The sequence below is a fragment of the Heptranchias perlo genome, unplaced genomic scaffold (genome assembly GCF_035084215.1).
Source record: "Heptranchias perlo isolate sHepPer1 unplaced genomic scaffold, sHepPer1.hap1 HAP1_SCAFFOLD_396, whole genome shotgun sequence".
NCBI classification, from domain to species: domain Eukaryota; kingdom Metazoa; phylum Chordata; class Chondrichthyes; order Hexanchiformes; family Hexanchidae; genus Heptranchias; species Heptranchias perlo.
Window position 1 is genome coordinate 202,501 of NW_027139408.1, and position 7,500 is coordinate 210,000.

At 53.0% G+C, this 7,500-nt stretch overlaps 4 pseudogenes; all 4 read right to left on the minus strand.

Annotated features, from left to right (window-relative positions):
* Positions 1–3,121: 3,121 nt before the first annotated feature.
* Positions 3,122–3,238, minus strand: LOC137312145 (U2 spliceosomal RNA; annotated as a pseudogene).
* A 961-nt stretch (positions 3,239–4,199) lies between these two features.
* LOC137312146 (U2 spliceosomal RNA) lies at positions 4,200–4,316 on the minus strand (annotated as a pseudogene).
* A 961-nt stretch (positions 4,317–5,277) lies between these two features.
* On the minus strand, positions 5,278–5,394 carry LOC137312121 (U2 spliceosomal RNA; annotated as a pseudogene).
* A 965-nt stretch (positions 5,395–6,359) lies between these two features.
* Positions 6,360–6,476, minus strand: LOC137312113 (U2 spliceosomal RNA; annotated as a pseudogene).
* Between the last annotated feature and the right edge of the window lie 1,024 nt (positions 6,477–7,500).

Genomic DNA, 7,500 nt, shown 5'->3' on the forward strand with positions numbered 1-7,500 from the left:
CCTGTCCGTTGTCATGTTAATCGCTGGTTAAACTGTCGGAAGAAACAAGGCGTTAATGTTTCAGAAGCGCCTATTGAAAGGTGTCTCTCAAGCTGCTCCCTGACTGGGCCCTGTCCGTTGTCATGTTAATCCCAGGGCGGGGCGGGACTGCTTTGACCGGGAGACCTGTTTTCTGGGACGCAGGTGTGACATTCCAGGGAGGCACCTACTTTGTGCTGATTCGAAACGACCACGACAACGGCAACTTGCAGTTCTATATTACAACAACAACAACGCGCGTGTGGTAGTTGGGAGGGGCTGCGTTCGCGCTCTCCCCCCTGCATTGAAACTCAAAGTTCGATTTTCAATCCCATAGTCCACCAATCGGATGGGAGACGGTGTGTGTGTGTGTGTGTGTGTGTGTGTGTGTGTGTGTGTGTCAGTGTCAGTGTCAGTGTCAGTGTCAGTCTCTCTCTCTCTCTCTCTCTCTCTCACTCTTACTCAGAGCTGCTGTGGAAGGAAACCTTTTTAAAAAGAACTTGCATATTGAAAAAAAGATGTGTCTCAAGCTGCCGGGCCCTGTCCATTGTCACGTTAATGGCAGGACGGGGCAGGACTGCTTTGACCAGGAGACCTGTTTTCTGGGACGCAGGTGTGAGATTCCAGGGGACCTGCTTTGTGCTGATTTCCCTGCCTCCCTCCCTCCCCCCCAGGACTTCCTTCTGAACACCTTTGTCGTTTGAGCGAGGGCCAAAAGCCTGCCTGTGAAAGGGAAGGATCAGCCGGTCAGCCCCCTGCTGGTCGCTGCTGCCAGTGCAGCAGGCGTGCGTGTGTCCTCGGCCTCGTGTCCAGGTCCCTCAGGGACTTGAGGCAGCTCTCCCCGGTGGTCTCGTGGTCAGGACCGGGCTTCGAATCCCGGTCGGGGGGGGATGACTTTCTGCTGCAGATTAATTGGCATGAAGGAAAGTCTCCCCTCCTGAGCGTAAAGCTCCACCCTCACCACCACCACCGCCTTTTCCTCCCCTTGACAAACGGACAGACAGACAGTCAGACAGTCAGTCCAGTTCGGGAGCGCAGCTTTCATTAAGCAATGGCATTTGTGACAACTCATCGTCTGACAGGTTGATGATTTCCCCACACGCCTCCTGCCGAATAAAAGGCTCACCCTCCCGGACACTACCCCCAGAATCACCCACCCCGCCCCCCCGGGGTGAATATTAAGCCCGAGAACACCGACTGTAACCAACCGCAGTGAAAAGTTGAAGTGGCAACTCATTAACCAGATTTATTTTGGGCAACTCATTAACCAGATTTTTTGTTCATTTGGTTTATGAGTTGCCAAGTGTAAATCTGGTTAATGAGTTGCCACTTCAACTTTTCACTGCGGTTGGTTACAGTCGGTGTTCTCGGGCTTAATATTCGCCCCGGGGGGGGGGGGGGGGGGGTGTATAGCGGGCGATGGCCGGTGTGGAGTGCGTTTTTTGGGGGTTGATTTTCACTTTGCCTCGCTGGTGGAATTTGTGGGAGGCAGGCAAGGGGAATGGTGTGGGCTGGTGGGCGGCAAGGGAGATGCTTGCTTCGGGGTGTTATCCTCACTTTGGTCCGCTGGTGAGAGTAGGCAGCGGCAGGCCGGCAGGCAGGCAGGCAGGCAAGTGTGATGTAGTGTGGGGTGCAGTGCAGTGCGGTGCGGTGCTGCCCTGTCGTTTATGAAAGGTTGTAATGACACTGCTTTGCAGCTGACCATGTCCACTGATTTGTGACGCCCGTATGGAGGCTGATATCTCAGGAGGGCCGAGGCCGATTTCCTCCGGGGACGGCTCGTCGCGTGCGGCAGGACGAGGCGCAGCGGACGGTACCGAGCGCTCGGAGGTGCGGCGCTGCCCGCCGGAGGTACAGCGAAAGGCTGCAAACCGCTTTCCGCCTGCTAACTCGGCGGCCGTCAGACCGACCGACTCCGCTTTACCACCGGAGCTAGAGTCGGGCAAGGGGCACCGAAGGGTACCGGAAGGATCGCGTTCGCACGACGGGAAGTCGACTAGCGGGCCGCCGAAAGCGAGCCGGGGGCCCCCGGTTTTTCTGTCCCACCTGGAGACTGATATCTCAGGAAGGCCGAGGCCGATTTCCTCCGGGGACGGCTGGTCGCGTGCGGCAGGACGAGGCGCAGCGGACGGTACCGAGCGCTCGGAGGTGCGGCGCTGCCCGCCGGAGGTACAGCGAAAGTCTGCGAACCGCTTTCCGCCTCCTCTCACCGCACGGCTCTCCTTTTCACCCACTGGCGGATTTTCACCCTCCGACTGCTCGCTACCGTCCGCTGCGCCTGGTCCGGGCCCTGTCCATTGTCATGTTAATGGCAGGGCGGGGCAGGACTGCTTTCACCAGGAACCCGGTTTTCTGGGTCAGAGGTTCCAGGGGACCTGTTTTGTGCGGACTTCCCTGTGTCCGTCCCTCCATGCCTTCCCCCCAGGACTTCCTTCTGAACACCTTTGTCGTTTGAGCGAGGGCCAAAAGCCTGCCTGTGAAAGGGAAGGATCAGCCGGTCAGCCCCCTGTTGGTCGCTGCTGCCAGTGCAGCAGGCGTGCGTGTGTATTCGGCCTCGTGTCCAGGTCCCTCAGGGACTTGAGGCAACTCTCCCCGGTGGTCTCGTGGTCAGGACCGGGCTTCGAATCCCGGTTGGGGGGGGATGACTTTCTGCTGCAGATTAATTGGCACCTCTGAAAGAAAGTCTCCCCTCCTGAGCGTAAAGCTCCACCCTCACCACCACCACCACCGCCACCTTTTCCTCCCCTTGACAAACAGACAGACAGACAGACAGACAGACAGTCAGTCCAGTTCGGGAGCGCAGCTTTCATTTGGAAGCAGACCCTGCTTGTTTAAAGTCAACGACGCCAAGTTATTTTGCACTTTGAATTATATCGCTCCGTGCGAGCGGCACTCAGCCTTGGAGAAGAAAAAAATACCACTGAGCTGAGAAAGTTCTTTTTAAAAAGGTTTCCTTCCACAGCAGCTCTGAGTGAGAGAGAGAGAGAGATATCAGCTTTATTCTCAGTAATAATACACACACACACACACACACACACACACACACACACACACACAGAGACACTGGGAAAGAGCTGATTTTCCTTTTGAATATCTCCCCACGGGGAGCTGCACCGTTCCCAGAAACACTGCAATACTGGGTCGATGCGTGGAGTGGACGGAGCAAGCCCCTATTCCATCTCCCTGTTCTAAAAATCAATTAAAAATAATAATAAATAATATGTGTGTGTGTGTGTGTGTGTGTGTGTGTGTGTGTGTCGGTGTCAGTATCAGTCAGTGAGTCAGTGTCTCTCTCTCTCTCTCTCTCACTCAGAGCTGCTGTGGAAGGAAACTTTTTTAAAAAGAACTTGCATATTGAAAGAAAGATGTGTCTCAAGCTGCCGGGCCCTGTCCATTGTCATGTCAATGGCAGGACTGCTTTCACCAGGAACCCGTTTTTCTGGGTCAGAGGTTCCAGGGGACCTGTTTTGTGCGGACTTCCCTGTGTCCGTCCCTCCCTGCCTGCCTTCCCCCCAGGACTTCCTTCTGAACACCTTTGTCGTTTCAGCGAGGGCCAAAAGCCTGCCTGTGAAAGGGAAGGATCAGCCGGTCAGCCCCCTGTTGGTCGCTGCTGCCAGTGCAGCAGGCGTGCGTGTGTATTCGGCCTCGTGTCCAGGTCCCTCAGGGACTTGAGGCAACTCTCCCCGGTGGTCTCGTGGTCAGGACCGGGCTTCGAATCCCGGTCGGGGGGGATGGCTTTCTGCTGCAGATTAATTGGCACCTCTGAAAGAAAGTCTCCCCTCCTGAGCGTAAAGCTCCACCCTCACCACCACCGCCGCCTTTTCCACCCCTTGACAAACAGACAGACAGACAGACAGTCAGTCCAGTTCGGGAGCGCAGCTTTCATTTGGAAGCAGACCCTGCTTGTTTCAAGTCAACGACGCCAAGTTATTTTGCACTTTGAATTATATCGCTACGTGCGAGCGGCACTCAGCCTTGGAGAAGAAAAAAATACCACTGAGCTGAGAAAGTTCTTTTTAAAAAGGTTTCCTTCCACAGCAGCTCTGAGTGAGAGAGAGAGAGGGAGAGAGAGAGAGAGAGAGATATCAGCTTTATTCTCAGTAATAATACACACACACACACACACACACACACAGAGACACTGGGAAAGAGCTGATTTTCCTTTTGAATATCTCCCCACGGGGAGCTGCACCGTTCCCAGAAACACTGCAATACTGGGTCGATGCGTGGAGTGGACGGAGCAAGCCCCTATTCCATCTCCCTGTTCTAAAAATCAATTAAAAATAATAATAAATAATATGTGTGTGTGTGTGTGTGTGTGTGTGTGTGTGTGTGTCGGTGTCAGTATCAGTCAGTGAGTCAGTGTCTCTCTCTCTCTCTCTCTCACTCAGAGCTGCTGTGGAAGGAAACTTTTTTAAAAAGAACTTGCATATTGAAAGAAAGATGTGTCTCAAGCTGCCGGGCCCTGTCCATTGTCATGTCAATGGCAGGACTGCTTTCACCAGGAACCCGTTTTTCTGGGTCAGAGGTTCCAGGGGACCTGTTTTGTGCGGACTTCCCTGTGTCCGTCCCTCCCTGCCTGCCTTCCCCCCAGGACTTCCTTCTGAACACCTTTGTCGTTTCAGCGAGGGCCAAAAGCCTGCCTGTGAAAGGGAAGGATCAGCCGGTCAGCCCCCTGTTGGTCGCTGCTGCCAGTGCAGCAGGCGTGCGTGTGTATTCGGCCTCGTGTCCAGGTCCCTCAGGGACTTGAGGCAACTCTCCCCGGTGGTCTCGTGGTCAGGACCGGGCTTCGAATCCCGGTCGGGGGGGATGGCTTTCTGCTGCAGATTAATTGGCACCTCTGAAAGAAAGTCTCCCCTCCTGAGCGTAAAGCTCCACCCTCACCACCACCGCCGCCTTTTCCACCCCTTGACAAACAGACAGACAGACAGACAGTCAGTCCAGTTCGGGAGCGCAGCTTTCATTTGGAAGCAGACCCTGCTTGTTTCAAGTCAACGACGCCAAGTTATTTTGCACTTTGAATTATATCGCTACGTGCGAGCGGCACTCAGCCTTGGAGAAGAAAAAAATACCACTGAGCTGAGAAAGTTCTTTTTAAAAAGGTTTCCTTCCACAGCAGCTCTGAGTGAGAGAGAGAGAGGGAGAGAGAGAGAGAGAGAGATATCAGCTTTATTCTCAGTAATAATACACACACACACACACACACACACACAGAGACACTGGGAAAGAGCTGATTTTCCTTTTGAATATCTCCCCACGGGGAGCTGCACCGTTCCCAGAGACACTGCAATACTGGGTCGATGCGTGGAGTGGACGGAGCAAGCCCCTATTCCATCTCCCTGTTCTAAAAATCAATTAAAAATAATAATAAATAATATGTGTGTGTGTGTGTGTGTGTGTGTGTGTGTGTGTGTGTCGGTGTCAGTATCAGTCAGTGAGTCAGTGTCTCTCTCTCTCTCTCTCTCTCTCTCTCACTCAGAGCTGCTGTGGAAGGAAACTTTTTTAAAAAGGACTTGCATATTGAAAGAAAGATGTGTCTCAAGCTGCCGGGCCCTGTCCATTGTCATGTCAATGGCAGGACTGCTTTCACCAGGAACCCGTTTTTCTGGGTCAGAGGTTCCAGGGGACCTGTTTTGTGCGGACTTCCCTGTGTCCGTCCCTCCCTGCCTGCCTTCCCCCCAGGACTTCCTTCTGAACACCTTTGTCGTTTGAGCGAGGGCCAAAAGCCTGCCTGTGAAAGGGAAGGATCAGCCGGTCAGCCCCCTGTTGGTCGCTGCTGCCAGTGCAGCAGGCGTGCGTGTGTATTCGGCCTCGTGTCCAGGTCCCTCAGGGACTTGAGGCAACTCTCCCCGGTGGTCATGTGGTCAGGACCGGGCTTCGAATCCCGGTCGGGGGGGATGACTTTCTGCTGCAGATTAATTGGCACCTCTGAAAGAAAGTCTCCCCTCCTGAGCGTAAAGCTCCACCCTCACCACCACCGCCGCCTTTTCCACCCCTTGACAAACAGACAGACAGACAGACAGACAGTCAGTCCAGTTCGGGAGCGCAGCTTTCATTTGGAAGCAGACCCTGCTTGTTTCAAGTCAACGACGCCAAGTTATTTTGCACTTTGAATTATATCGCTACGTGCGAGCGGCACTCAGCCTTGGAGAAGAAAAAAATACCACTGAGCTGAGAAAGGTCTTTTTAAAACGGTTTCCTTCCACAGCAGCTCTGAGTGAGAGAGAGAGAGAGAGAGAGAGATATCAGCTTTATTCTCAGTAATAATACACACACACACACACACACACACTCAGAGACACTGGGAAAGAGCTGTTTTTCCTTTTGAATATCTCCCCACAGGGAGCTGCACCGTTCCCAGAAACACTGCAATACTGGGTCGATGCGTGGAGTGGACAGAGCAAGCCCCTTTTCCATCTCCCTGTTCTAAAAATCAATTTAAAATAATAATAAATAATATGTGTGTGTGTGTGTGTGTGTGTGTCGGTGTCAGTATCAGTCAGTCAGTCAGTGTCTCTCTCTCTCTCTCCCTCACACTCAGAGCTGCTGTGGAAGGAAACTTTTTTAAAAAGAACTTGCATATTGAAAGAAAGATGTGTCTCAAGCTGCCGGGCCCTGTCCATTGTCATGTCAATGGCAGGACTGCTTTCACCAGGAACCCGGTTTTGTGGGTCAGAGGATCCAAAGGACCTGTTTTGTGCGGACTTCCCTGTGTCCGTCCCTCCCTGCCTGCCTTCCCCCCAGGACTTCCTTCTGAACAGCTTTGTCGTTTAAAATAATAATAAATAATATGTGTGTGTGTGTGTGTGTGTGTGTGTGTGTGTGTGTCGGTGTCAGTATCAGTCAGTGAGTCAGTGTCTCTCTCTCTCTCTCTCTCTCTCTCTCTCTCACTCAGAGCTGCTGTGGAAGGAAACTTTTTTAAAAAGGACTTGCATATTGAAAGAAAGATGTGTCTCAAGCTGCCGGGCCCTGTCCATTGTCATGTCAATGGCAGGACTGCTTTCACCAGGAACCCGGTTTTCTGGGTCAGAGGTTCCAGGGGACCTGTTTTGTGCGGACTTCCCTGTGTCCGTCCCTCCCTGCCTGCCTTCCCCCCAGGACTTCCTTCTGAACACCTTTGTCGTTTAAAATAATAATAAATAGTATGTGTGTGTGTGTGTGTCGGTGTCAGTATCAGTCAGTCAGTCAGTGTCTCTCTCTCTCTCTCTCTCTCTCTCTCACTCAGAGCTGCTGTGGAAGGAAACTTTTTTAAAAAGAACTTGCTTATTGAAAGAAAGATGTGTCTCAAGCTGCCGGGCCCTGTCCATTGTCCTGTCAATGGCAGGACTGCTTTCACCAGGAACCCGTTTTTCTGGGTCAGAGGTTCCAGGGGACCTGTTTTGTGCGGACTTCCCTGTGTCCGTCCCTCCCTGCCTGCCTTCCCCCCAGGACTTCCTTCTGAACACCTTTGTCGTTTCAGCGAGGGCCAAAAGCCTGCCTGTG